The following is a 27,024-nucleotide window of genomic DNA, read 5'->3' as shown; positions in this document are numbered from 1 at the left end:
CCTTGGTCCAAGGCAAGCCCATTTCCACAATGGAGAGTCCTCCCTCTAAGCAACATTGGGATAGGCTGACAAGGAAATTGCCATGCATCATTCCTACTTGGCTATGGCTCTCAGCATATAAATACCTTGTGAATGATTTCCACAGTCAGGTTACATCTGTTTCCTAATATTGTTACCTTTTGCGGATGTGAGTAAGAACATTTAAGGTCCACTGTCTTAGAAAATTTCAAGTGTCCAATACATTTTTAACTATAATCACCATGCTGTAAATTAGATCTCTAGAACTAACTCATCTCATAATGAAAGCTTATACCCATTGACTAATAGTTTCCCATTTCTCCTACTCCTCAGCACCTGAAAATCACCATTTTACTGTCTTTCTGAGTTTTACCTTTTTGGGTTCTATATGAAATTGATATCATATAATATTTGTCAGTCTGTATCTGGCTTATTTTGCTTAGTATGATGTCTTCCAAGTTCACCCATTTTTTCACAAATGCCAGGGTTTCCTTCTTTTTTAAAGATGAATAATATTCCATCATATACAATATATATGCATACATATGTAAATATAAATTTATATATCTCTTTATCCACTCCTCTGTCAGTGTACACTTAAAATTTTTCCATATCTTTGCTATTATGAATAATGAATGATGCAGTGAAGAGATATCCAAATATCTCTTCTTAATATTTATTTCATTTCCTTCACATATATTTTTTGAATAGAAGTGAGATTGCTGAACCATATGATAATTGTATTTTTAACTTTTGAGGGACCACCTTACTGTTTTCCATGATGAGTGTGCCAATTTACATTCCCACCAACAGTGTACAAGGATTTCCTTTTTTACACATCCTCACCAATACTTGTTATTTCATGTCTTTTTGATAATAACCATCCTGACAGATGTGAGGTGACATCTCTTTGCATTTTTCTGATGATTAGTGATGTTGAGCAGTTTTTCATGTACCTTTTGACCATTTGTATGTCTTCTTTGGAGAACTACCTAATGAGGTCTTTTACCCACTTTTTAATTAGGCCATTTATTTTTTGCTATTGAGTTACATGAATTCCTTAGATATTTTGGATACTGACCCCTTATCAGATATATGCTCACAAATAGGCTCTCCCTTTCCATCAGTTAACTTTCATTTTGCTGATTGTTTTCTTTGCTGAGCAGAACCTTTACAGTTTGACATAGTCCCACTTCTCTATTTTTGCACTTGTTGCCTGTGGTTTTGATGTCATATGCAAAAAAAAAAAAAAAAAAAAAGTATTGTCAAGACCAATGTCAGGCTTATTTCCTACATTTTCTTTGGGGGTTTCATAGTTTCAGGTCTTATATTTAAGGCTTTAATGCATTTGGAGTTGATTTTTGTATATGGTATAAGAGTACAGTTTCATTCTTCTTCACAGAGATATCCAGTTTTCTCACCTCCATTCATTGTGTAATCTGAGCACCCTTGTCAAAGATTACTTGACCATATATGTGTGGATTTGTTTCTGGGGCCTGTATTCTGTTCCATGTCCATGAGTCTATTTTTATGCTACTACGTATTGTTTCTGTTATTACAGATTTGTAATATAGTTTCAAATCAGGAAATTTGAAACCTCCAGCTTTGTTCTTTATTCTCAGTCTATTTAGGGTCTTTTATGGCTCTATGCAAATTCCAAAAGTGATGGGGTTTTTTTCTATTTTTGTGAAAAATGTCATTGGAATTATGTTAGGGATTTCACTGATTCTATAGATCTCTTTGGGTAGTATGGGCATTTTAACAGTATAATTTTTCCAATCCATGAGCCCAGGACATCTTTCCACTTTTTTGTGTCTTCTTCAACTTCTTTCATCAATGTATCATAAACTATCAAAAATCCTTCAGTGTTATACCATCCACAGCCCAGTTGCACTGGAGCAGTGGTATAAGTTGCAACAGACCAAAGATACCTGGAGATGGGATGTGAGACATAGGGTTTAGAAAATTGCTTACAGGGAAGATCCAGTAGTGACTGGATAGACAGGTTCTTTGCAAAAAAAAGTCCAGTGGTGACAGGATATCCAAGGGATTTAGCCAGAAATTTCAGTGATGTTGAGCTGGGCTTGTTCACCTGATTCACATAGTGCATCCTGTGCTTTGCCAGAAAATAGCACCTCCAACCCTCATGAGGCTTTGACCAGTGGCAACAGTGCATTGTTCCACTCCAGTTACCACGGGGAGAGGGGGTTCTATAAGTTAGGCTACAGAAGCAATGATGTTACTAGCTTGGCTTGTTTTGTCCCTTTTTATGACCAGCATCCCAAAGATCTCATTGTACATGAAAGAAAGCAGATTCCTACAGATAACACTAACTTGCCCTAATTCCCCAACATACATGGGAGAAAGCCAGTGTCCTTCAAGATAAGATTTATCTGGGCATTCTGGTCCAGAGTTACTCCCATTGTTCCCTTGACTTGGCTAAGTTCTTGGAAACAGAGAGGGCACTTCAGGGCCATGATGTCTTACTGTCCTCTTTTACTCCAAGGATGATAAAAGTATATAGCTCTTTAACCCCTTTGGTTAAATTTTTCCAAGTATTTTATTCTTTTTTGATGCTATTGTAAATGGGATTCTTCACTTCTTTTCTCTGATAATTCATTTTTTTAGTTTATTTTTTTATTGGTTGTTCACAACATTACAAAGCTCTTGACATATCATATTTCATACATTAGATTCAATTGGGTTATGAACTCCCAATTTTACCCCAAATGCAGATTGTAGAATCACGTCGGTTACACATCCACAATTTTACATAATGCCCAATTAGTAATTGTTGTATTCTGCTACCTTTCCTATCCCCTACTATCCCCCCTCCCCTCCCCTCCCATCTTCTCTCTCTACCCCATCTACTGTAATTCATTTCTCTCCTTGTTTATTTTCCCATTCCCCTCACAACCTCTTATATGTAATTTTGTATAGCATTTCCATGCAATTTCCCTTTTCTCTCCCTTTCCCTCCCATCTCATGTCTCTGTTTAATGTTAATCTTTTCTTCCTGCTCTTCCTCCCTGCTCTGTTCATAGTTGCTCTCATTATATCAAAGAAGACATTTGGTATTTGTTTTTTAGGGATTGACTAGCTTCACTAAGCATAATCTGCTCTAGTGCCATCCATTTCCCTGCAAATTCTATGATTCTGTCATTTTTTATTGCTGCATAGTACTCCATTGTGTATAGATGCCACATTTTTTTTATCCATTCATCTATTGAAGGGCATCTGGGTTGGTTCCACAGCCTAGCTATTGTGAATTATGCTGCTATGAACATCGATGTGGCAGCATCCCTGTAGCATGCTCTTTTAAGGTCTTCAGGGAATAGTCCGAGAAGGGCAATAGCAGGGTCAAATGGTGGTTCCATTCCCAGCTTTCCCAGGAATCTCCAAACTGCTTTCCAAATTGGCCGCACCAATTTGCAGTCCCACCAGCAATGTACAAGAGTACCCTTTTCCCCACATCCTCGCCAGCACTTGTTGTTGTTTGACTTCATAGTGGCTGCCAATCTTACTGGAGTGAGATGGTTTTGATTTGCATTTCTCTGACTGCTAGAGATGGTGAGCATTTTTTCATGTACTTGTTGATTGATTGTATATCCTCCTCTGAGAAGTGTCTGTTCAGGTCCTTGGCCCATTTGTTGATTGGGTTATTTGTTATCTTATTGTCTAATTTTTTGAGTTCTTTGTATACTCTGGATATTAGGGCTCTATCTGAAGTGTGAGGAGTAAAAATTTGTTCCCAGGATGTAGGCTCCCTATTTACCTCTCTTATTGTTTCTCTTGCTGAGAAAAAAACTTTTTAGTTTAAGTAAGTCCCATTTGTTGATTCTAGTTATTAACTCTTGTGCTATGGGTGTCCTATTAAGGAATTTAGAGCCTGACCCCACAATATGTAGATTGGAGCCAACTTTTTCTTCTATCAGACGCAGAGTCTCTGATTTGATATCAAGCTCCTTGATCCATTTTGAGTTAACTTTTGTGCATGGCGAGAGAAAGGGATTCAGTTTCATTTTGTTGCATATGGATTTCCAGTTTTCCCAACACCATTTGTTGAAGATGCTATCCTTCCTCCATTGCATCTTTTAGCCCCTTTATCAAATATAAGATAGTTGTAACTTTGTGGATTAGTCTCTGTGTCCTGTATTCTATACCATTGGTCCACCCGCCTGTTTTGGTACCAGTACCATGCTGTTTTTGTCACTATTGCTCTGTAATATAGTTTGAAATCTGGTATCCCTATACTGCCTGATTCACACTTCCTGCTTAGAATTGCTTTTGCTATTCTGGGTCTTTTATTTTTCCATATGAATTTCATGATTGCTTCTACAAGAAATGCCGTTGGAATTTTGATTGGCATTGCATTAAACCTATAGAGAACTTTTGGTAATACCGCCATTTTGATAATGTTAGTTCTGCCTATCCATGAACAGAATATATTTTTCCATCTTCTAAGATCTTCTTCTACTTCTCTCTTTAGGATTCTGTAGTTTTCATTGTATAAATCTTTCACCTCTTTTGTTAGGTTGATTCCCAAGTATTTTATTTTTTTGGAGGATATTGTGAATGGAGTGTTTTTCCTCATTTCCATTTCAGAAGTTTTGTTGCTGATATACAGAAATGCCTTTCATTTATGCGTGTTGATTTTATATCCTGCCACTTTGCTGAATTCATTTATTAGTTCTAGTAGTTTCTTTGTAGACCCTTTTGGGTCTTCTAGGTATAGAATCATGTCATCTGCAAATAGTGATAATTTAAGTTCTTCTTTTCCTATTTTTATGCCTTTAATTTCTTTCATCTATCTAATTGCTCTGGCCAGTGTTTCGAGAACTATATTGAATAGAAGTGGTGATAGAGGGCATCCCTGTCTTGTTCCAGATTTTAGAGGGAATGCCTTCAACTTTTGTCCATTCAGAATGATGCTAGCCTGAGGCTTAGCATAGATAGCTTTTACAATGTCAAGGTAAGTTCCTGTTATCCCTAGTTTTTCAAGTGTTTTGAACATAAAGGGATGCTGTACTTTGTCGAATGCTTTCTCTGCGTCTATCGAGATGATCATATGGTTCTTATCTTTAAGTCGATTGATGTGGTGAATAACATTTATTGATTTCCGTATATTGAACCAGCCTTGCGTCCCAGGGATGAATCCTACTTGATCATGGTGCACAATTTTTTTGATGTGTTTTTGTATTCGATTCGCCAGAATTTTATTGAGGATTTTTGCATCTAGGTTCATAAGAGATACTGGTCTGTAGTTTTCTTTCTTTGAGGTGTCTTTGTCTGGTTTCGGAAGCAGGGTGATGTTGGCCTCATAGAATGAATTTGGAAGAGCTCCCTCTTTTTCTATTTCCTGAAATAACTTGAAAAGTATTGGTATTAATTCTTCTTTAAAGGTTTTGTAAAACTCTGCTGTATACCCATCCGGTCCTGGGCTTTTCTTGGTTGGTAGTCTTTTGCTTGCTTCTTCTATTTCATCCATTGATATTGGTCTGTTCAAATTTTGTGTATCCTCCTGACTCAGTCTGGGCAAATCATATGACTTAAGAAATTTATCAATGTCTTCACTATCTTCTATTTTATTGGAATATAAGTTTTCAAAATAATTTCTAATTGTCTTCTGTATTTCTGTAGCATCTGTTGTGATATTGCCTTTTTCATCCCGTATGTTAGTAATTTGAGTTCTCTCTCTTCTTCTCTTCGTTAGCATGGCTAAAGGTCTGTCGATCTTATTTATTTTTTTGAAGAACCAACTTTTAGTTTTGTTAATTTTTTCAATAGTTTCTTTTGTTTCAATTTCATTGATTTCTGCTCTGATTTTAATTATTTCTTGCCTTCTGCTACATTTGCTGTTGTTTTGCTCTTCGTTTTCTAGGGCTTTGAGATGAAGTATGAGCTCATTTATTTGTTGGTTTTTTTCTTTTTTTGAGGAATGACCACCAGGCGATGAATTTTCCTCTTAAAACTGCTTTCATTGTGTCCCATAGATTCTGATATGTTGTGTCTGTATTTTCATTTATCTCCAAGAATTTTTTTATTTCCTCCTTCATTTTTAATGTATAAAAGCAAAGCTGACCCTTGTTGTATATCTGCACTTTACTGAATTAAGTTATTAGTTCTAACAGTTTTTTGATGGGTTCTATTGTATTTGCTATTTTTAAAATTATATTATATGCTAACAGAATTTTACTTCTTCATTTCCAATTCAGATGCCTTATAGTGCTTATTCTTGCCTAATTGCTCTAGTTAGAACTTCCAGAACTCTGGTCATGAGAGAATACATCCTACTTTTGTTCCTGACCTAGAGGAAAACTTTAAGCTTTTTACCCTTTGTGAAGCTGTAAGAATACTAGTAGAATGAAAGTGAAAGGATTGAAGAAGATAATCCAGGCAAACAGAAAGAGAGTATATTCATATCAGACAAAATGGACTTTAGGTCAAAATTGTAAAAAGAGACAAAGAAAATCAATACATAGTGATGTATATGGATGAATAGTAGTCAATTGTTTAAGGAGATATAACAATTGTAAACACATAGGCACCTAGCGTGGCACCACCTAATTATATATAAGGCAAATATTAAGAGAACTAAAGAAGAATAATCAATACATGTAAATCTTTCATTTATCTCCTAGGTATCTAAGTAGCAATAAATCCTAAACTGAGAACTGTTGAACTAGAAAATGTTCAGGAGAACATGGCAAGAGGTAGACCAATGGGACAAAAAACATGCCATACCCATCTATGCTAACAAAGACATTGCTTCCTGATGCAGTAAGCAGATTCATATAATAAGAGCTTGGGAAAGTTCATATTTTATGCAGATTCATGTAGATCATTATAATAATATGTGGTATCATGTTCTTCTATCACAGAGGCAAAAGTCCTACCTTTTCAATGCATTATTGCTTTCAATAATATCTAAATTTGAATATCTAAATATTGTGAGAATATCTAAATTTGAAAAGGGAGAGAGTGGTTTTAAAAAGCTCGCTATATCTAATGTCTACTCCTGGATAAAACCCCCTCTTTTGAATAGGCAGAAATAGACAGTAGGGTATTAAATGGACCACTATGGCAAAATACACAATATAAGGCAAAATCAATCCTTTATAACTCATTTGTTTCCTAAATGTTCCACTAAAGAAAATAGTAGGGTGGTTAATATAACTCCACTTTAATTTATATGACTAATTTAATTCTTTTGAGAAAAAAAATACTTTCTAAAGATTTCTTAAGTGCCTCTGGATTAACTTCTAATAAAAACTTTGCAGATTATATTGAAATGTTTGCATTAATAATTGGTACTTAAAGCATTTTATGATTCTTCACAAATGAAGTGGAGAGGTCAAGTGTAGGTATTGTTCTTAGACCTGAAATTCTGGTAATTATTCACTGCATGTACCTAAATACTTTGGAAATAATTTGTATGTGAAAATGGGGATAAAGACATGCTATCCAGAGTATATAAACAATAAGGAACTTTTATGAATTAATAAGAAAAATGACAACCCAATGGGAATAACAATGAGCAAAGTGAATGGTGAAGAAATTTATGAAGAACCCCAAATGGCTAATAAACATCTGAAAAGATGCTTAGCATTAGGGAAATGCAAATTAAAAGAATAAGATGCATTTTACCCCCATCGGGTTGACGAAAGCTAGTAAAGTCAGGCAGTTCCAAACATTGGCAAGGATTTCAGGACTGGGAGCTCTCATTCCTATTACTAATAATAGTGTGAACTGGTGCAACCACTTTGGAGAGAACTTTGGTAATAATAAATAAAAAAGTCACACATATACCCTACAAATCAGCTACTCCCTACTTTGTATATACTCTGATTTTGTCCATATACACCAGGAGACATTTTCAGGAATGTTTATTGCAGCATGATTTTTAACTGCAAATACTGAGGGTAGGGGCAAGAATCCAAATGCTCCTCAATAGAATAGAAAACAAAAACTGTAGAGTATTTATATAATGGGGCATTATACACAGTTTAAATGAATGAATTATATCTTCTATTGGAGTATATTTCAACAACATGATATTGAGTGAAAAGAATGTTACAGAATCATATATAAGCCACTTATATAAAATGAAACTCTTCCTATATTTTCCAAAAATATAATAAGAAAATAAAAAAAAATTTAAAACTTACAGGACCATATATTATATATGAATTTGTACATATGTAATAAAAGTCAAAAAATAGGAAAAAGAAGCACATACGCACACACACACACACACACACACACACACACCAGCTACAGAATGTAGGTTACTTTTGTGAGGAGGGAAATAAATTCAGGAAGCATACAGGAGGTTCTAAATCTATCTTGAAGCTTTTTCTTTTTTACACAAAACAGTTTAAAACAAACATCTCACAACATTAATCTTATTACAATCTGGTTGATGAGTGCAAGGATGAGTGTCATTCTCAACTCTTCAAAAATTTTAAATATTGCATAATTTTAATAAAAAGAAATGAAATTATTGTCCTAATTTAATGATCTGAGAAGAGCTCCCAAAAAGTCAAATGTGAACTCTCCCCACATCCTCAGATGTATTAGTGCACAAGTCATCTAAACAGCTGTCATTTCTAAATGTAAGGATCTAAGTCAGAGGTTGGCAAACTTTTTCTATAAAGGGCCAAATAGTGAAGATGTGGCCATACAGCCTCTGTCACCACTGTTCCATGCCACTGCAGCAGTCATGCAAAAGTAGCCATAAACAGCATGTAAATGAGTGAATGTGGCTGTGTTACAGTAAAACCCTTCTTAACAAATATAAGCAGTGGGCTAGATTTAGTCTGAGCTATAGTTTACTAACCTCTACTGTGAACTCAGAGCCATAGATTCTGATAAAACAAATTAACTTTCAGTCACAAAGATAACCCCAATCATTAGTATTTCATATGGTCAAGTTTAAAGTGTGTTTAAAATCTTCTATTAAATAAAATGTAACATAACTAACACGTATTAGTTGTTTACCATGTGTCAGGCACTGTGCTAAATTTACATGCAGATCTTACATGGTCCTCTCAACAACTCTATGGGACAAGCAACACCATTGTCCCCATTTTCAGAAATGAAAACTGAGACTTACAGAGGCTAAATGACTTGTCTCACATCTGTAAGTTAGTAAGAAATATTAGCCATAGGGCACAAACCTAGAGTTCCCAGTCACACCAAAGCCCATTGCTATATTTTATGCATGTTTTTATCAGTGACCTATTTTTTTTAAGTCTTGGTTAATTTCAAAAAAGAAATTAAAATTAAGTCACTTGTTAATTATCCAGAGGGAGAATGAGTATAAGTAAAGATAACCCATAAATTTCATTCAGTTCTCTGTTTTTATTCTTTTCTTCCTCTTCATGTGGCATAATAATATAAGTCCCCAGCCTGGGAATTTTCCAGTAATTTAGGAAATGGTAACAAGTCCCAGCTAAAGATAAAAGACCAAGTTTCTCACATTTCTTTTAGATAATCACAACAGTAAGGCCAGCGACTCACTTGTGGGACCTGTCGTGAGCTGCCAGGTCACAGAGTTGACCCCACTAATTCAACCTTCCCTATGATCTCCCAATGCAAGGTGGAAGCAAGAGTTTCTCCTTAATAGAAAATGGAGCTTGGGAAGCATTCACTACCTACCCCACTCTACTCCCCATGATAGAAGGAAATTTTATACTTGTCCTGTCCCCCCTTCAAGATTGAGGATACCTACTCCATCCTTCCCTTCCATCCCATGGGAGATGGGATCATTTCTCACTAAAAGTAGCTAAGTCACTAAATCAGCAGAGGCCCAATTTCATAGCTCAGCTGTTCTCATGCATGGATGGACAATCTGAATTGGGCTGGGGATTGGAGAGAAAGATTGGGAAAGTAAGAAGCAATGGAGCAATGTGTACTCTCACCACTTCCTGTAGTTGAAACGACACTACAGAGGTGCAGGGCATAAGCCATCTTTATAAAAGGATATTTGCCACAGCAGAGATCCCTACTAAAGAGGCAGAGTATAGATTGTCCATGGGAGAAAGAAGTGCTTCGTCGAAAAGGAGAAGGCAACCTCATGAGTATACCCAAATATGAAGGGCAAGTGACCCACAGCATCCTCAGGAGAGAAGCATATTTGCATGTCCACTGAATTTGAATTCCCTGAAGTGAGCAATCTTGTCTGCCTTGATTCCCACATTATCCCCTGGACCTAAAGCAAAGCAATTCCTGGCACAGAGTGCTCAATTAAGAACCATCACACAGAGAATTCTAGCAAAAAGAGGAGGGCAGACTTGCCACCAACATCTCTTGGGCTCCCAAGGGGACATACCCACCATCAGAGCTCCTCTAGATGACTAGAGTAATGAGGAAGAAGAGAGAAGGGTGGGGTCAGGGGGAAAGACCCTTTATCCACGTATGTAGCTCAAGCCTTTGGTATAGTCTGCAGTGAGAAGGGGAAGCCTTATTAAAGATTGCAACACTAACTGCACTGGACTTTTTAATAGCTGAAAATGTTGAAAACTAATGGGATTGGACTACTACCCAGCAGGAAAGGGGTAGGGGCTAACAGAGCACAGCTGGTGGCAGTTATTGGAAAAATAAATCAATTGCACATTTATACACCTCGGTGACTAGAGAATGTTCAATCAAATCAGTTACATTAATAATTTGAAATCTTGGAAAATAAAGGTGATTAAAAAACAAGGATTCTCCATCAAAACAAGCCTACATAATTGTTTTTCTAGAAAGGCTGATAATGAATTTGAGGATTTTCATTCACATATTTGTACCTAGTCCTTTCAGTGACAAGTGGCTCACATTTGTAAAATGACACTGCAGCATCACATCAAGAACAATGCCTGATTGTACAGAGACAATGAGAGAGGAATTGGCCTCCAAAAGTGATAATATAATGGTGAACTCAGGCAAGCTGGATAGACAGCCAAAGATTATAAGAAAGTTCAAGAGACAATGGAAGAGATGACCAAGGGAGGACCCTAGGATGGAAAATCAGACAATGCACTCAAGGAGGTGGAAAACAGGAACAGAGGAAGCACCACAAAGTAGATCAAAGTTATTCTTGAATTCTCACCCACACAAAGTGTTAAAGGTGCCTGTCCAAACCAAATTAAGGGGCACAGCAAGTGGCAAGCAACAGTCAAGCTGCATAATCATGCAAAGATTAACTTGTTATCTTGGTACCATTGGCACTCTGCATTATTCATTAATCAGCTCCCGATGGAAAGAAGTACATGAATTAGAATTTTCTTTTCTAGGGTTAATTTGAATTTTTCTTTGTTTCTTCTAGCCCATGGAGGGTTTGTTTGTTTGTTCATTTGGGAATTAAATGAGATAATGTTTCTAACATGCCTAGAAAGAATCTGGCATAAAACTATGTTCAGTAAGTGCTAATTATTGTAAAGGGTCAATATTTTCATGTGGGTAGTTCACAACTGCATAATAAGCTCTTGGGTAATTAATTGAGAACTTGGTAGAGTTAGAAATCTAGATGCATGTACCTAGTAGCATAAGAATAAATGTTCACATAGAGAACTGAAAGTAATTTTAATTTTAATCTAGTTGGGATGCATGAAAGGGTAATATCACTTTAGCTGCCATTTTCAAAATAAATAATTATGAAGCTCTTAAGTAGCAGCAAGTGGTACTCTGATACTCTGGGCTCTGAACACGGAGAGCACCTCTTGTATCAGATTCCATCTGCAATCAGCTCTCATGACTCCCATCACCTTGCCATGTCTTTTCTCCTCTCTATATTCTATGCAATTCATTAGATGCAGGAGTCGTTTCTTAAGAATTTGATAAAGGAGTAGAGGGAATGGTCACATTACGTGTGGGAGAGGCTCCTTTTGAAAACAATTGATTTGCCATGGGATGTATGTGGAATTCCAAGAGCAGCTCCTGTTATATTAATCAGGCAGTTATTAACCTAAACTGCAAAGTGGGAGAGTTCAAAAAGTTCATTGCAAGCTACAATAAACCAGAGGCTTTTTATTCTAGTGATTTAAGAAAGCTTTACATTTTTATTTCCAATTAACCTATCAATAGTGATGTCACTTAAATACTCCTAAGGAATATTATCTCCTCATTATTGCCAGAAAACATGCTGCCCAATTTCATAGCTCAGCTGTTCTCATGCATGGATGGACAATCTGAATTAACTTGAACAGAAACAAGATTTTTAGACACTCAGCTACATTCCTAGTTGTAAAATTTAAGTAATTAATGGGCGACTTTAAATAGTAAAGGAAAATAAAATGGATAATGTTTATTTTGTGCATCAAAATGATGGTGATACAATGCTACTCTAACTTATTATTTATTTAGTGTTAGCACTTCAGTAGAAAAATTATTGTAATCCACACAGTCCTTGCCAATACCATTGAACACTGTGGCGGTGAGTAAAGAGTCTCTGGAGAGCTGTCTTAAAATTAAACCATTAAAGAAAGACTATTTCCATTATGGCCAAACAAAGATAGCAGACGCCACTGAGCTCTACGGATGAGAGTTTTTCTGCTTTGTTGAATGTTAAAATTTGGCATAAAGACATCCATGATCTTGTTGATCTGAAACTTCAGCACATGTAAGTTTTTGTTGTTTTGTTATGTTATTTACACAGAATGGTCATTTTAATTGTGGCATATTTATATAGACATAATAATGTCATTTGATCCATTTCACTCCCCAATACCTCCCCCCACCTTTTCCTCCTCTTGGTCTCCTGTCTCTCCTCCACTTCAAGAATCCCTTTTCTTTTCTTTTTTGTTTGTTTTTGTTTTTGTTCTGACGCTACAAAACGAATATTTACTCGATTGATTTGAAAAGTTAAAGGGATCAGGGAAGTTCAGATTCAGCAAGGACTGACTAGATTATACATAAGTATAGCTCTTCTTCCACATTTAATCAGATCTTCCTTTTTCATCCTATTCATGCTCAAATGAACTGGATAGTAAAGCTACTGTTATACATGATTATGTTTATTTTTAAACAATGTCCCAAAGGCTAATAATGAGTCATAAACATCTCAAATACATCATGTTCATATAGGAAGGAAGCTCTAACTTTGAGCCAAGTAAAGAATCACTTTGCAATTCAGGTTAATAACTGATTAATGTAACTGGGGCTGCTCTCAGAATTACACACACACACCATGGCTCTCTCCCCTCCTCAGCAATGCTGATCAGCTTCATAAATAATAAGGAGCTATGAGTTATGGAATTAGAGAACCTACTTCTTGTCTTGTTACCTCCACATATAAGCCATGTAGTCTTTTCATAAATCCCCATTTTTTTCTCAAAAGCTCAGAATCCTTGCCTTAAGTAAAGGTAATAGAAACCAGAAATAAAAAGATTAATAAGATGGGGGGTTTTTGTCCTCAATGCCCTTGTGTGCAGTCTGTGAGGGTCTTATTCTGTTCGTGCTGCTATAACAGAATACCTGAGAACAAATTTATGAAGAACAGATATTTCTTGTAGTTCTGTGGTCCGGGAAGTCCAAGATCAAGGTGCCAGCATCCAGTGTGGACTTTCCTGCTGTGTTCTCACTTAGCAGAAAGTAGAAGGGCAAGAGAGAACCAGCCCACTCCCTCAAGCCCTTTTTCAGCAGTATTGATCCATTCGTAAGGGTGAAACCTTCATGACTTAACACTTCCCACCAGTGTGGCATTGGAAGCTGTTTCCCACACATGAACTTGCAGGGAACGTGTTTCAGACCATAGCAGCAGGTGTAGAGTGCTAATCACCAGCAACTACTTCCTTTGCTTCCTTGACCCCTAAATCAACTAGCAACTCATTTTGCTCATTCTCACTTTCTCTCTCTCTCTCTCTCTCTCTCTCTCTCTCACACACACACACACACACACACACACACACACACACACACACACCAGTCAGTACCGTGATAAATGCTACAAAGGATATGGTGGAAGCACAAAAAAATGATTGTGCTCTCAAGCTATATGCTGGAAGGTGTAATTATAAATCCTACAAGAATTTATTTCCCAGCATTTCTCACAGGATTCAGTAAATGCAAAAGAAAAGTACATCTGCCTTCAGCCAGTTCTGTGAGCAAAGACATGGTTATGGCAGAAAGAAAAGAGATGCCTCCACCTTGTGGCTGCCTTCTTCAGCTCTGCACCAGCAAGGCATTGCTATTTGCAAGTTTACCTCCCACTGAGAGAACTGTGTTGTTTTTACTTTCATAACTTTCTTGCCTTCTTCGTGTGGTAGCAAGTGTTAGAGACTTTTGTTAAGACCTTGTTCTCACAAAATGCAAGTTTAGTTTTGGCCAAAATGAAGTAGGTAGTATGCATGCATGTGTTTGTTTGTTTATTTATTTATTTATTTATTTATTATTTAAATATATTCATAGAGTTCTCATCCTGTACCAAGTGCCTTAGTCAACAATGGGAAAAAAATAGCAACCAAGAGTCTGCCTCAAAGTATTCTGCCCTCAAAGCCCCCTCTCCCTCCATCTCCCACATATCCTCAACTCTCCCAAAGACTCCCCCATCTTCCACTAGTTATCAATGCCCTGCACAATAGTAACTTTTGTCCCCGGTACAAGTAAGTTTTATTATCTATTATTTTGAAGGCAATATAGTAGCTACTACTAGAAGGCACAGAGATACAGTCCCTCATTCCATATAATTTAGTAGATCGCCAAGTGGTGGTGAGCAGAATAAATACACAGATATTACCACTAGGAGGCAGTGATTCCATACATGCTCTAAGACAGGCCCCTAAAATGCAATGGACCTGGAGCCAAGGGCAGATAAATCCCCCTGGCATGATGAGTAGTGGCTTCATGGAGGAGTTGAGCAGAGCCTTGAAGACTGGACATGTTCAGAAGATGAGGTTGAAGAAACCAGGGAGAATGGCAAGAATGATAAAGAGGGCTTAGGATCACAACAAAAAATGTACAAGTGGGAACACCTGAGAAGTGGTGGCATGAGAGTGGGCTGGACTAAACAGAGAAAGGGTGGGAATAAGCTAGAAGGTCAGAGGGACAAGTCCTGAAGGATTTGCACACCATGTTAAGGAGTTTGGATTCTGTTCAGGATTTTGGGGGAGGAGGGCTGGTGTTTAGGAAGGAAAAAGCAAAATCAATGAGATTCAAAATATGACTGTGTTGGCCACATGGACTGAAAGAAGAGAGGAAGAAGGAGCAGTGGGTGTAGAATGGTGGCCAGAGGAAAGGGAGATGAGAGGCAGCCACTGGGGCAGGATGAGAATAGAACCAAGGAACGTGGAAAGTGACTGGATGCAAAGGCAACTCTGAAGTCTTAGTTAAATTCAAGAGACCATTTACTTTTCTGTAATGATAGCTTAATAGGTTATCCATATTAAAACAAATAAAGGTTTCCAGAACCTGTTTGTCCCCTATGATTTGGGGATAGTAACGACCACCTCTTTTTGACATCTTGTTCCTGAACTATTTCTTAAAGCCCTCATCTGTCACAGTATCTGCCACACTTACTCATTGTTTTAAAATCCATCCTATCCCATGCCCACCTCACCACAGTGCCAGTTCTTTTGTTAACTCTCTCCCCCAGAGCCCTTCCCTTTCCTTCACTGCCCTATTCTGTGTCCTGGAGGACTGGTCACTATGTCCGTATCACCCCAGCTCTCTTGCCCTATGGTTACCCATTGGATTTGGCCAATGAGAAACACCTGCAGGAAATGGGAGCAAAGAAACTGAGAATGTGTATTAGTTTTCTATCCTAATATAATAAATCATCTCAAACTTAGTGGTTTAAAATGACACAGATTTATTATCTTACAGTTCTAGAGGTCGGAAGTCCAAACTCAGTTTCACTGGGTTAAAATCGAGGCGTAAGGTTGGCGGGCCAATTCTTTCTGCCAGCTTTCAGGGAGTCTTTGCCTTTTTTCAGCTTTTAGAGACCCTTGCTTTCCTTGGCCTTTAGCTCCTCCTTCCATCTTCAAATCCAGCAGCTTGGCATCTTCTCTCTGACCTTGGCTCTGTTCTCATGTCTTTCTCTTTCTCAGACTTTGACCCTTGGAATTATATTAGGCCCACCCCAATAATCCAGGATAATCTTCCCATTGCAAAATTGCTCAGGCAAGCACATCTGAAAAGTCTTTTTGTGCCATGTAAGGTAACATGCACAGATTCCAGGGATCAGGAGAGATTGCTATTTCTTACCCTGTTGCTCCATGCCTTAGTGCTCGGGGCTTGGCAGTATTCCTTCCCTCCACAGCTCCAGCTGGGTAAGCAGCCTCTCTTTCATAATTCTAGCTCTCACATGGCCCTAGTAACTTTTTTTTCCCCTCCTTGGGTTCTTCCAGACTAGAGATGATAACAGCACCCACTATAGTTACCCAGCAGTGCTCAAGAACCCTTAATTCTGTCCACACTTCTAAAATAATTGCATCAGTAAATTATCTTCAAAATCCCAGCTGACTGATTTACCTGGCACCCGCCTTGATATTCCTTCTGCACTCTACTTCTATTTCTAAGTCAGGTCTAGAACTGGCTCTCACACAAAAGTCTAAATGTAAATCCGATACCCAAGATGGTTAGCTTCAGGAATACAAGGAATCCTTAGCATGTAACCATAAAGCAGTCATTGCACAAAGCCTAATGCTTACATCTGGAAAATAAATATATCTGATTAAATAAGTATGCAGAATAATATTCCCTTTTCTTCTCAATTACATGCAAGGAAGGGAAATGATAGTTTGCAGAGTCCACAATAAAAAGTTTTCTCTTTGATTTTCTTTTTGTTTATTTTCCAGTCAACTAGGGAAACTGACTTTATGACCTAACATAAGTGATTTCTGAGCAAATTATAAGCTGCTAGCTGAGCTGCCAATGATAGCTTTCTATTCTTGCTCAGATGAATAATTTTAAGAAGTGGTCCCAGGCTCTGCTTCTTTCCTCCACAGTCAGACTAACATGTGAAAATGGAATGGCAGTGGTTATTTTTTCCCTTTGTAGAAACTATTTCCACTTCAGCCAGCTTGTCCTTAAAAGTCTCTTTCTCTGTATTCAGGTCTGAGTTGTGGATGTTTCTCTTGGAGAGCTGACAATATTATACAGGCAAAGGCCAGTGCTCTAAAGAAATGCACTGGAGAGGCACCCAGCTGAGATGAGTGGGGTCACAGGAGCCTCCCTGGGTGACAGCATACCTAAAGTTGTTCCTAAGGGATGAGCAGGATTGAGCTGTTTGAAGGGGAGGATGAGGAGGAAGCTAGAAACATGCAAAGACACAGAAAAAGAAACACTCTAGAAACCTTAAAGTGGTAGGAAGAGATGACCTAGATAAGCTACCTAAAGCAAGAAAAAGGACTTCAAGAAAGGGGCAAAACTAAAAACTCTGGAAGATCAAGGAGATTTAGAAAGCAGCAAGTGATTTGATGAGGAAAAAGGGAAGATCTGGTGAGAAGGATACCAAATTGTCATTTAGAGTTCAACTATTTCTGCATTAGGGATGCGGCATCAACCTAAATTTCACAAATATTTCTATGTTGAAATTTAAAATTATGATGAGAGATGGAGGCTTCTGAATGGAGCCTCCAAAGCCAGTCCGTTAATCCCAATGTCCAACCAAGGCAGCAGTGGGGCAGTATACACATGTCAAAGACGGAACGATTTTTTGAGCTGTGACTAAATCTTTTTAAAGGATTTTTTTGTATGTGTGTTCCACACACAAAAGCATGGAACCTTAAACTATACTATAAAGCTATAGTAACAAAAACATCATGGTATTGGCACCAAAATAGACATGTAGACCAATGGTACAGAATAGAAGACACAGAGACAAACCCACACTAATACAGTTATCTCATACTAGACAAAAGCATCAAAAACATACTTTGGAGAAAAGATAGCCTCTTCAACAAATGGTGCTGGGAGAACTGGAAATCAATATGCAGCAAAATGAAAATAAACCCCTATCTCTCACCATGCAAAAAAAACCCAACTCAAAGTGGATTAAGAACCTAGGAGTTAGACCAGAGCCCCTGCGCCTAACAGAGGAAAAAGTAGGCCCAAGTCTTCATCATGTCAGATTAGGCCCTGACTTCCTTAACAAGACTCCTAAAGCACAAGAAATAAAATCAAGAATAAATAAGTGGGATAGACTCAAACTAAAAAGCTTCTTCTCAGGAAAAGAAACAGTCAATGAAGTGAAGAAAGAACCTACATTTGGCAAGCAAATTTTTGCTACATGCACATCAGTCAGAGCACTAATCTCCAGGATATATAAAGAACTCAAAAAACTTAACACCAGAAAAACAAACAACCCAATCAATAAATGGGCTAAGGAGATGAACAGAGACTTCTCAGAAGAAGCTATACATTCCACCAAAAAATACATAAAAAATGTTCAACATCTATAGTAATTAGAGAAGTGTAAATCAAAACTACTCTAAGATTTCATCTCATGCCAGTCAGAATGGCAGTCATCAAGAATACAGACAAAAATAAATGTTGGTGAGGATGTTGGGGGAAAATCACACTAATATAACGCTGGTGGGGCTGCAAATTGGTGCAACCACTCTGAAAAGCAGTATGGAGATTCCTTTAAAAACTTGGAATGGAACCACAATTTGACCCAGCTATCTCACTCCTCAGTCTATACCCAAAGGACTTAAAATCAGCATACTACAGTGACACAGCCTCATCAATGTTTATAGCAACTCAATTCACAAAAGCTAATTCTGTGGAAGCAACCTAGATGCCCTTCAATAGATGAATGGATTAAGAAACTGTGGTATATATACGGAATGGAATATGACTCAGCATTAAAAGATAATAAAATTATTGCATTGGCAGGTAAATGGATGGAGTTGGAGAATATCATGCTAAGTAAAGTAAGCCACTCCCAAAAGACCAAAAGCCAAATGTTCTCTCTGATAAGTGGCTGCTGATCCAAAAGGGGGGGTAGGGGCATGGGGAAAATGGAGGAATTTTGATTGGGCAAAGGGGAGGGAGGGGAAGGTTGGGGACATGGTGGCAGCATAGATGTGGAATGTGATGGTCATTATTACCTTAGGTACATGTATGACTACATATGTGGTGCAACACTACATGTGTACAACCAAAGAAATGAAAAGTTGTGCTGCAATTGTGTACAATGAATCAAAATGCATTCTGTTGTCGTATATATCTAACTATTTTTTTAAAGTGTGGAAGAAGGCACACCACCCACATTGAGGGTGGTCCCTCAGATTTCTGCAACAGCCTTCACTCCCCACAGCCACCTGATGCCCTTACCTTCATGGTCCTTCTAGGCAGGCATATGCACAGACATAAACTTTATTAAGGTCTCTATACGTCCACAGGGTTATTTCATGCTTCTATTTGGATAAAGTTTGGCCATTTGAAGCTTCTATTTAGGTAAAGTTTCTTGAGATATATTGGGAAGTTGTCTAAAATAATTATTGCCTAGAACATCGTATAAAGGATCTCAGACGGTTTTCATACATACAAATTGATTGAGACAAAATTTAGTTTTGGTGCTCTCAAACGTGTTTCAATTTCCAGTTGGGTTAAGAGTTTTCTCTGTGGAAAACCCCGCTGATCTGGTGGACTCCTGCCCCTTGCTGCAGCAACTATGCACAATAGTTTAAGACAAGAGCCAGGCCCTATAATAGGTCATGCATCCCATCAAAGCAATTCTAACAGGAGAAATGAGAAGATTCACCAAAACACTCATTGTGGCCCCTTGGAAATTATGTTTATTATAATGATTATTAAATAATATCTAGCTGGGTTATGTTAAGGAAATCATTGAATTATGTTGAAAGATTTAGAAAGAAGCAAGTGATTTGAAAACTCTGGAGTAAGCTAAGATTTGGGGAGTGATAGCAATGGACACCAGAAAACAAACAAGGCAATTAGCAAAGCCAGGCAGAACTCAGAGGGGCCCAAAACTAAACCAAATTCTGGAGTAGCCCAGGGATAAGGAGATGGTGAGGGAAGAGTAGGGGACAAAAGGAAGGTTAATTGTTGAAGTGTCAGACCAGAGTAAGGGTTAAGGGACCATGCTTTAATTAGGCTTCTTAGAGGAGAAATTATAAAGGCTATATACACAGTTAACTGATTATCTAAGAACAAAAATAAATAAATAAATAAATTCTGAGATTATTTGCTCCTCACAGAAAAAGTTAACCATTGCTATCATGCCATCATAAGGAAACTGAAAAGGTTTCTCCAGCCAGGCTGAGACAGGAGGATATCAAGTTCAAGGCCAGCCTCAGCAACTTAGTGAGGCCCTAAGCAACTTAGAGAGACCCTATTTCAAGGCAAAAAATAAATAAAAATAAAAATAAAAAGGGGATGTGGCTCAATGGTAAGGTGCCTCTGAGTTCAATCCTCAGTACCAAAAATAATAATATCTAACAAGAGCTGGTGTTCGACCCACTAGTAGAACACCTGCCTAGCATGTATAAGACCCTGGGTTGAACCCTAGCACTGCAATAATAGTAACAACAATAAAATAATATCTAGAGAAGGTTAATCATGAAAACAGCCATTAAATATGAAAAGTCACTATGAAGTAAAAACTCAACCTGTCATTTGTTCCTACAAGGCCATTAGGACTTGGCATTTTGTTGTTTTGAGTGCCCAGTGGTGATACCTGTAGCAATGAAGAAGCCCCTAATTCTGATTTATTTTCCCCTGGAACTTCATGATTTCAATCAGTTCAGCCTCCATTTCCTCTTTCTCTCAATTCTTTAGCATTTGTTTCTAGTACCTCTATGCAAGTCTCCACTATTGAAGCCTAATTTATTCTGTAAGAGCTATTAAATTGTTATGGTTTGGCTGGGAGTGCTTAACACAGTATTTCCAGAAAGCTTGAGGTAGGCTGAGGTGCCCTAAAGCTTAACTTTCTATGTCATGAGAATGAAGATGTTCATTGTATCTGAAAGGCAAACTGGATATTCTTTTACTCAGTTTTGGTTAAATCTTCCTTATCAGGAATTATGACAGGGATGGATAACACAAATACAGCTGTCATTTCCCTGACCATGAGGGTCCAGATCAGTGGGAAAAATCAGCCTGTGAGGCATTATCATGACAATTAACCTGTGGCCTCAGAATCTATTTTGCATGTTCCACAGAAAGTCCTTCATGAAATAAGGGATAGAGATTATCCATTATTTATTAGTATAATATTCTGAAGATGTTCAGTTCTTCATACCTAATTATAATCTAGGATCATTTCACTCATGTATCATCATGCAAAATAGGTTCTTATGGTACAGTAGTAGTACAAGGGCAATTAACTAATAACAGCCAGCTAAGCATATTTATAAAGATGACCAAGCAACCTATTTCAGTCAGCTTTTCCTCACTGGCAAAAAATACCAGCCAGGAACCATTTAGAGGAGGAAGTTTGTTTGGGACTAATGGTTTCAGAGGACTCAGTTTATAGATAGTCAATTCCATTGCTCTGGGCCTAATATGAGGCAGCACATCACCGGGGAAGGACCTAGCAGAGAAGAGCTACTCAGCTCATAGAAGGATCAGGAAACAGGAAGAGAGAAGGATAAAGGGACCACAGGGAAGATGAAGCCAACCAGGGCACACCCAGTGACCCACCTCCACCCACTCCATCTGCCTATAGTTACCACTCAGTCCATTCAATCTAGAATGGACTGATTAGATTACAGCTCTCACAGTCCAATCATTTCACTTCCAAACATGCCCACATTAACACAAGAGCTTTGGAGGACCACCTCATATACAAACCATAACACAACCCTTTGCCTGGGACTGCTATGCTGAAATAAATCCAGGACTTAATCAAATTCTTATAAAGTTTTCATTGAGCCAAACCAAATACTTTATCTATGACTTGGCACAAAAATGCATTCAGTGCAGAGTTAAAAAAAAAAATCTTTCTTACAACCTGAATTATTAATTACTAAAGAAATACTGAACATTTACTTTTACCTGTCTTGGCCTTCCAATAAGAAGAGAAAATGTTTTTTTAACTGCAGAGCCTCAAGCAAGTTCAAGGATTTGGTAATAGTTCTCTTAAATAAAAATCTGCAGTGATGTATGAGCAGGAATTCAAGACTAGAAATGAGAACTTATTAGGCTGTGTCAAGGGATGGCAGTCATCCCCATCTGCCTTGCCCCAAGACATAACTGTACTTTCAGGTTTGTTAGCTGCCCGAGGGGGGCCATAGGAAAAAAAGTATGTCTTCCACCGGGGAAAGAATCAATCAATGCATAGAATTCCTCTTAAATCCTTTGGTCAGTTTCCTAAATGTGATATCCCCTTGATGCACACAAAGCTATACACACCTGCTCCCAAACTACCTCTTTCTCATTTGAGTTTCTGTACATCTCCCTCCATCATCCCTCCCTCTCTTTCTCTCTCTTTCTCCCTCCTTGTCCTTCCCTTCCCTTCCCTTCCCTTCCCTTCCCTTCCCTTCCCTTCCCTTCCCTTCCCTTCCCTTCCCTTCCCTTCCCTTCCCTTCCCTTCCCCTCCCCCTCTCTCTCTCTCTCTCTCTCTCTCTCTCTCTCTCTCTCTCTCTCTTAATTCTTAATTCTAACTAGAATGTGCTGTTTAAAATATTCTCCAAGAACAACTGGAGAACTTTAAACTTTCATATTAGCCACACAGCTCAGTGGAAGTTGGTGCTGTAGTGCAAAGAGTGTAGAAAGAGTGCATCAGAGTCACAGCTGGTTGCTCTCTTCATCCTGAAAGGTCTATGAATTTTCCATTGATTTTATTAAATTAATTCCTCCAATGGTGATATGAGAAAGTGATGCTCTTAGGTCATGTACTGTCAGCTGCCGTGAAGTCAGAGGTAAAGAGAACTTCTTCTCCCCCGAAAAAATCCATCTCCTTGTACATCCATGTAATACAAGGATGGAATCACATCTAAAGTGTATTTTTAGAGTTTTGGTGAAAATGATTATACATAATACTGATTTTGGAATGAAACATTAAACCTTTTTTATAATTTATGCTGTCACAGGGAAAGACAGGAGATTTAAGCCTGGGCTTGAATTAAGATTGTTACCATTGAAACCAGCTCCAAACGAGTCAGCCCACTTTAAAAAAAAAAAGTGCCCAGAACATCTTGTATGATTGAGTCTGTTAGTAGAAGTTGTTTCATCCTGTTACCTAACCACTTCCACCCCCCAACAAGAATTATTTTTTTTTAGTTTGATGATATCTTGAATTATTCCCAAACTTCCATTGTTCCCAATGACATAGGAAATCAGCAGACAATCCCCCACAGGTACCCTGGCACGTAGGAGAAGGCTTAGAAGAGATTAAAAGCTCTTAGATGAAGGACTAAGGACCCTGGATTCAACTGGTATCAGAGTTGTTCTCTTCTCCTTGAGAGAAGATCCTGTATAGAAACCTAAAATTATGGAAATCTGCCAAGCAAAGAAGTCAGCCCAGGCCCTGGGAACTCAATGAAAATAAGGATAGGGCTCTTCTGAGAGCACCATCCCTAGACACACAAAGGGCCATCCACCCTACCCTTGTGCAGTTCCTCTGCTGCTCCACCTCCCACACAGTCTTCCAAACCACCCCCTTCTTCCTTCCTTAATTTCCATAAGCTCTGTAGGAAAGAGGGGAACACAGAAGAGAATGAAGGCATCAAATTTCTAAGTCTTGAAATGTTCAAGCATGGGATTAGAGGGCAGTTACTATTTCTGTCATAACACAAGATCCCTTCCAACCTCTTTCTTCTCAAACATGGTATTTTCTTGAAACATCAGTCTCAGGGTACAAGTGGTAGCTATCAAAGTCAATTTTGTGGTTAGGGGTGTTTATAACTTTTCTTCCCATACAACATACCTCAAACCCATCATTACACAGTTAAATGGGATGCAGCCTCTCGCTCGTTTGGAGTAATTTTGGAACCACATCCAAAATGTATTATGAGAGTCCTAGTGAAAATGATTATATAAAATGCAGATTTTGGAATGAAAATTAAACCTTTTTTATAATTTATAAATTATATACACAAAAAAAATTAAATTATTAAAAAACTCCCCAGAGCTTCTAATGCCTCACTTGTATAGACAGTGTGACAATCCCACCACTCATCTCTGTACTTCAGTCTCCCACCTTTCTCTCCACTCCTCTTTCCATGTTGGTATCTCAGGGAGGCTTTTAGACACCATGCTGCTTCCATAGTTAGGTTACTCCATATTTAAACTTCTCAGTGAATTGCTGTTTCCTACAAAATAAAGCCCAAACTCCCAAGTAGCACAGTAAACTACCAAGAGTTCCCCAGATACACTGCACTCTGGAGTCTCAGGGTCTTTGCATTTGCTGCCCCCTGCCTAGAATGCTGTCTCCCTGGGCAGCTCCTACTAGTATTTAAAAACTCAATTGCAGTGTTACCACTCCAAGCAACTCTCCTCGATTCTTCCCATTCTGGATTTTAGTCCCTCTATTCTGCTCCCTTAGTACTTTGTGAATTTATTTGTCATAAAAAAAGATACGTTGAATATTAATTATCTTATTTATCCACTTTCTTTCCCAACTAGACTGAGAATTTATTGTAAATAGAAACTATACCATTTGCTTCTGTCCCCAGTAGGCTCTCTGGCACATAGTAGGAGTGCATAAAGCATTTATTGAATTGAGACACTTGTGGTCTAGGAAGGAAGGCTGAGGGTAACAAATCTGTAATGAGGCATGATACTTAACAGAGTAAGGAGCAGGGACAATGAACAGAGACTGGACAACTCTGCTTGGGAACAGGATAGATTTGAGGAAGGTGTTCTAGAGCAGAAGAATCTTGGGTTGGCCTTGAGAAACACCAGGAAATTACCAAGGCTATGAGGAGGAGAAGGCAAAGAAAACAGTGGCACTTGAGAGAGTCTGGATGCCTCAGTATGACCATTTGGGAAGACTTCCCTTAGAAGTAGAGATGGGAGCCTGGCAGGGTGGCACATGCCTGTAATCCCAGTGGTTCTGAAGGCTGAGGTAGCAGGATTGCAGGTTCAAAGCCAGCCTCAGCAAGGGTGAGATGCTAAGCAACTCAGTGAAACCCTGTCTCTACATAAAATACAAAAAAGGGTCAGGGATGTGGCTCAGAATTTAGGTGCCCCGGAGCTCAATCCCCAGTACCCCCCCCCAGAAAAAAATAAATAAGTAGAGATGCGGAAAGAGTGGCCACAGAATATTGGAATAATCCAAGTAAAACTCCAAATGGATTTAGTCAGTAGAGGACAGGACAGTTGTAGAGATGTTGTGGAAATAAGGAGTCCAGCATGACCCCCATGCTCTGGCTTTGATAAATGGTGGTACATTAACTAGGATTAGAACTTAGGAGGAAAAAAAACTGCCTTGGGAGAAAGGCCTAAGCCCCAGTTGGTGCTGTTGAGGTTCAGTTACTGTTGGACATGCAGGAGATGTTTAGCCGTCCATTGGACGTAGTATGGGTCTGAGGCCCAGAAGAGAGCCAAGCCAGAAGGGAAGCCTATATGTAACCTCTTTGGAACTTTTGTTTCATTCTATAATTTACTACTGTGCCAGGAAGTTTCAGTTGTAGGTGAGAATGGTGGGGAGCAGTTGGGACAGATAATTGGTCCCACCTCAGCCACTGATTTAGCTACATAGCCTTGGGCAAGCTATTCGACTCCAGGTTGTACCTGTTGTCTTGGAGGAAAGGAGAAAACTAAGGAAAGCTGAAGAAAGATCTTGGCCCTGAAACAAATTTAGTCTGGTCTTTATGGTTCTTCGGGGGAATATGGAAGTCATGCCAGGAAGGCTTTCCTCTTGCACTGCCCCAAAACTGTGCTTCCAAAGTCCACCAAGTGCACAAAGGGATGTCTTTACCTTCATTATACTGGGAAGGGTAAGGATCCCTGGTGGAGTCCTTCTGAAGTAGGTACATCACTTCCTCACTCAACAAAAATATTTGTTTCCTCCCCAGACTTTGGGGGTCTTATCTCAATGCCTTCCTGCCTTTGTGTGGCAACTTTTTGTTCCTGTTCCTACCCAACCTGGGTAATTGTTTTGGCAGTTCCGTCTCCATTACAGAGTTTAGGCTGAGAGCTGCTTTAAGTGCCCCAGCTAGAATAGCATTTTTGCAAAACAACTCATTGTGTTTTTCCTGGCTAATTTGTCTTGAATAACTTGCACTAGAATGAAACATATTTTCATTCAAAGGTTCCTGGCAGTAACAGTATTGTGGGAATTACATGATGTGCTCATGGTTGAACCTCTTTTATTTCAAATATTTATTCACACAGGCAAAATGGGAATTGCTTGTGGAACCCAGGCATTTTTGACAATTCAGGAGGGAATGCTACTTAACCAAACAGCTTCTGGCGACCAGGTGTGAGCATGGCAAGGATTTAATGAGGGCATTAGTCATGTGTGAAGAATAAAGGATCTCATTTTTTAAGTCAAGGGACTGTGATAGAAAACTCATCATCAAACTTGAATATCAACCAATCACTGGTTACAATGAGGGCAATATTGCAAGAACACCCAGGGAAATTTAAGTGATACATAATAAGAATCCTCAGAGAGGAACAAAAAAACATTCATTCGCTCCAAAATGCTGAATTAAATACTGCACCAAGCTGAAACCTGGCAGTATGTTCAATTATCATATTTGCTTCATTTTGGGGGAAGGGGTGGTACCAGGGATTGAACTCAGGGGCATTCAGCCACTGAGCCACATCCCCAGCCCTATTTTGTATTTTATTTAGAGACAGGGTCTCACTGAGTTGCTTAACACCTCATTTTGGCTGAGGCTGACTTTGAACTCTTGATCCTCCTGCCTCAGCCTCCCAAGATGCTGAGATTACAAACATGTGCCACAGTGCCCGGCAACATATTTACTTCTTGATTCAAAGATGCCACATTTTTTAAAAATTGTGTATCAGACATATTTTCTAATAAATAAGTTTAAGTACAGCATCTGCCATGTTGGCCAAGGGTAGGCGGGATAGCACCACAACCTCTGCCGTCTAGTTAAGTTTAGGGAAATTCAGAATTCAGCCAGGGATTGGTCTCTTTTAA

At 38.5% G+C, this 27,024-nt stretch overlaps 1 protein-coding gene across 2 annotated transcripts in view; it reads left to right on the top strand.

The window, feature by feature from the left end:
- Window positions 1-27,024, top strand: part of Magi2 (membrane associated guanylate kinase, WW and PDZ domain containing 2) — a 1,291,542-nt gene that overhangs the window by 1,202,813 nt on the left and 61,705 nt on the right. The gene's annotated exons all lie outside the window — the stretch shown is intronic.

The sequence above is a fragment of the Urocitellus parryii genome, chromosome 3 (assembly GCF_045843805.1).
Source record: "Urocitellus parryii isolate mUroPar1 chromosome 3, mUroPar1.hap1, whole genome shotgun sequence".
In the NCBI taxonomy this organism is placed as follows: Eukaryota; Metazoa; Chordata; class Mammalia; order Rodentia; family Sciuridae; genus Urocitellus; species Urocitellus parryii.
This window is presented reverse-complemented; position numbering and strand designations above follow the sequence as displayed.